This window comes from Poecilia latipinna, unplaced genomic scaffold (assembly GCF_001443285.1).
Source record: "Poecilia latipinna isolate Pla-1442-1.1 unplaced genomic scaffold, P_latipinna-1.0 Scaffold4063, whole genome shotgun sequence".
NCBI lineage: Eukaryota > Metazoa > Chordata > Actinopteri > Cyprinodontiformes > Poeciliidae > Poecilia > Poecilia latipinna.
Genome location: NW_015116679.1, coordinates 5,285 through 9,769, shown reverse-complemented (window position 1 = coordinate 9,769; position 4,485 = coordinate 5,285).

Here is a 4,485-nt window from a genome sequence, read left to right as displayed (position 1 = left end):
ACTGTACTTAAGTACAGTAACGAAGTACTTGTACTTCGTTACTTCCCACCACTGACTATAAGGCTGCAGATAAAGTGATTTATGAATTCATGTCATGCAGTTTTTTTTGCTGAAAAGTAAAATCTATATTTTACTTGGAATTTACTGTATATTTCAATACAGTACAGTAATACTGTATTGAAATACAGATGAAGATTACAAGTTTGTAAATATAATAACCCTATTTATTCATGTGAGAAAACGTTCAACATCAGGAGCCACTAGGCAAATGGAAACGTGCGAGTTCAGTTCCATTAACTTTGTGTGAACAGTTCTGACCAATAAGGTCAAGGCTTTGGCTTGTCTCTCGACTTTCTGTTTGTCTTTCTGCTAAATTGTATTCCAAATCTGCAAACATAAATTTTGTATTCTATTAATGCATTTCAGTCACTCACTTCATCTGTGGGGTGAGGCACTTAGACAAAAATTTTGTTGCCCACCCATTGTTTTAGTTCTCCCAAAGGAATTTCACAATTGCTGAGAAGAACCAAAATACCATTTAGGTCTTCTGGTTCTGGTCTTCTCTGCATCCACAGAACCAGAACCAAACATGGAGAAGCAGCATGCAGCTTCCATGCACCAAAAATCTAGAACAAACTTCCAGAAAACGGCAAAACAGCTGAAACCCTGATTTCTTGAAAGCACTAAAAACCCACTTGTTCAGAGTTGCTTTTTAACCATAATAAATGAAACATTGACTGACATATTTGATGTGTATTGATGATTTTTGATAATTGCACTCATCAAAATGTAATCTTTGTGGACGGTAAAGTGACTTTTGACTTTGTATTGTTTTTCATCCTGTGAAGATCTTTGAACTGCCTTGTTCCTGAAATCTGCTATACAAATAAAGTTAATTGATGACCGATAAGGTTAAAATCATAGACATACTATAAGATATATAAGAGATCTTATATTATGTCTATGGTTAAAATCCCTTCTAGCCCACCCTATGAAAGCCCCCGATCTTTTATCGTGACGTAGTGCTGCCTCTTCTCCCTATGAGTGGGCGGTGTAGAGGGGGAGGGCAGAAAAACGTCTTCCTCAAAGCTGATTGGCCGGTGTGGACGTCAATAATTCCGGTGCTCCGCTGTTTTCCAGAAATACCAGCAGCCCACTGTCTGGACAGGCATTGGGAATAGTCGAACCGAATAGGCGAATCGCGAGGGAAGAAACACAGCGTCTATAAGAAGCTCGAAGTACTGAATATATCCTCCAAAGGGCTTTGTCACTGATTTCCTCCCAACTCAAAGGTAATTATGATGTTATTAATTTTTATTTTCTACCAAATTTAACGTAACAGGTTCGCTAAACCGTACGGACTTTGTGGTCAGTGGCGTGGCCCCGATGCTCTGGCTAGCAGCGGCAGTGTTTTCCAAACATATCATTGGCCTTCGTTTGCGTGAAGGATTACCTTTGAAGTCACTTTAAATTCAGTTCAAATCGGTTCTTTACTCAGTCTGTGAGTGTTAAAAATTGACATTTATAATAGTAGGTAATTTACATTCAATATGTAGACTCGGTGTTTGTTGTTTTCTTGTTCGCTGGTTATGTCACGCTCTCCTGCTGCTAATGCTAGTAAAAGCGTCCTGGGATGATGTACTTCCCACTTATCTGCCGTAAGAAAACCCCATTTATTTATAAATGGTATAATTTTAATAATTGAAATAGTTCACATAATGACATTAACGGGGCACAGAGTAAGATATGTAATATTTTAAAGCCTTTTATTTATTTTTATCTGTTGCTGGGACCCCTCGGTGGGACGACTGTAAGGCGACTGACGGACTGGAATGGGGCAGAACAGCTTTAATATAAAATTTTCTTCACAGTTATAATGAAAATGTTGCGTGGTTGAATAATTAAAGAAATATATACGTTTTTGATCCCAGTGGGAAATTAAATGTAACTTTATATTATCCAAGTTTCTTTATGTTGTTGTTGATGCTATTGGCTGTGGACAGGAAGGATCTCCTGTAGCAGTCTGTATTCCAGCGGTAGAGGAGAAGCCTTTTACTGAAGACACTCTCCGGATGTCTCATAGTCGTCTCTAGAACAGAACCAGCCTTTGGTATCAGGTTGTTGAGTCTCTTTAAATCCCTGACTCTGATGCTGTTAACCCAAACGATGATGGCAAAATTTATTACATTTTCCTCAAAACACTTACAGAATATATGTAGAATCTGCAAACACTGAGGGATCTAAGCTTCCTCAAGAAATACAGTCTGCTCTGTCTCTTCTTCTTGACAACTTGCCTTTTGAGTCTCCAGTTACGTCTGTTCGTGTAAACACTGACTGAGATATTTGTACTCCTCCACTTCTTCTCTCATGATAGAAATATGGTTTAAAATAAGACTGCTTCCTTTTAAATCTATAATCTTCTTTGTTTTCTTCAAACTCAAGATTTTCCACCAGCTTTTTGCACTCAGCTTCTTGTCCGTCTCTGATAGACTTGCCATTTACATAATCATCTGAAAAATTGTCCACACATTACGTTGAGCTGTTTATCAAACATAATATCTTCCCTTACCAGGAACTGTCGGGTCAGAAACTCAAAATTCCCATCAGTAAACACATCTTGCGTAAAAACTACCAAACGGTGTTGCAACCCGTTTCAAAGTGGACCCTGTTACAAAATGAAGACTATTATCAATTCTCAGAATCAATGAGGTGTTTAAAAACAAAAGCAGAGGAATAATGGAGAGGTAACGAATTGAAAAAGAATTTGCATGCATTGAAATCAAAATATTGTTATAATTTTGACTTAAAACACAAGTAAACCCAGTTATCTCACACACGTGGCGTGACATTGACTCAGATCTTAAGATTTCATCTTAACCATGCAGGGTTAGAAGACTGCAAAATATACTGTTTTCATGTCCTTTTAAATCAGAATCAGTCAAAATCTGCATTGACATGCCAACAGTTTTACAAACAAATTGTGGACTGAAATTGGATACAGTATTCTGTTTGGGTTTTATCTCTTTTCTGAAAAATGAAGAAAACTGTTGGACTGTCTAAAATTAACATTTCCCATATTTTAAATTGTTAATTGGCTTAGCATATAGTGCCTAAATACATGTTACGTCATTAAAAGAGTTAGTGTCTGGGAATATGTCTGGACTGAATGTAAACAGCTATTTAGGCTTAGTATAATTTGTCCAAAACAAATACAGTTACCTCATAAAATGGAATTTAAATTGTAAAATATTGAGAGAAGACTTTATATAAATGAACATAAAAAAATAAAATAGAATCCATAGGACTCTAACTTTTTTTTTTAACCTAAAATAAATGATCAATTATTTTGCCCCTAAGCTTGTCAATTTTTGTAGTTTTCTTTTCGTTTCATTTTTAGATAAACCCAATTTAATTAAGAAATGTTTCTGGTCATTTAAATATACACTTTACCAGCTGCAACCATCTTAAAATGCTTCTTATACAGTGAACAGTTAAGTACCCTCTGGGGTGTTGTATCACTTTCTATTACAGATCACATATTTATTTTAGTGATAATTGAAAAAAAATATATATATTTTTTATTTTTTTTGAGACAGAACATGTTTGTACAAGAGGTATCAGGTTGTCTTTTCTTAGTACCTGCCCCTGCAAATAAAGTCACAGTATTAGTCACTACATAAAAATACACTCCCTACTTACTGTACAGTAATATTCAACCTAGTCCAATCTGCCTTATTCCTTCTTTCTTCTTTTTTGTTGTTTTTCTGTTTTGTTTCAACCAGTCACCGTACCATACCAAGTTTGTGCTGCCTAGATTATAAAATAAATTGTCTATTACTTTTGTGAGGTTTTTTTGCGTTTCCTGTTGCTTCCGAAGATTTGCCTTCATAAATGAGTACAGGGAATTTGAGCGTAGGAAGGAAGGAAACGCTGTTTGGTTCAGCTCCAAAAGCTACACACAGAAGACTGAATGTCCTTTTTCCACTGAGGTCAGGGAGCCGGCATTTCACATGGACGCTCTCCTTGTTTTTCACTGATTCTCTCAGTGAAAAACAGCCTCCCGTCTTCTTCTCGCTTCTTTACAGGGTCAAGCTTAAGCAGCAGTGACTTTCAGTCTGTGTTATACTCCCTCTCTTATAGTACACTAGAGTCACTGTGCGCTTATTTGGTTGTAGTGGTTCTTGTATGACGGTGTAATGACAGAGTTCCTGAGTGAAGGCGGAGAACTGATTTGAAGTCTGTCTGTGTTTGGCTGAAGAAAATAAGAGATTGTGAATGTTGATGAAATGAGTGGTTTTGATGGGCGGGAAAAAAAAAAAAAAAAAGTCAAAATATTGTGATGTTCAGATATATTCTGTATCTGATAGAATATTCACTGAACTTCAATCCAGAACCAAACAGCATTCTAGGAAATGTAGGCAGACGAAAGGCTTTAGCTGCTCAAACTCTCACATAGAGTTAATATAAGGAAGGTGAGTACCATCT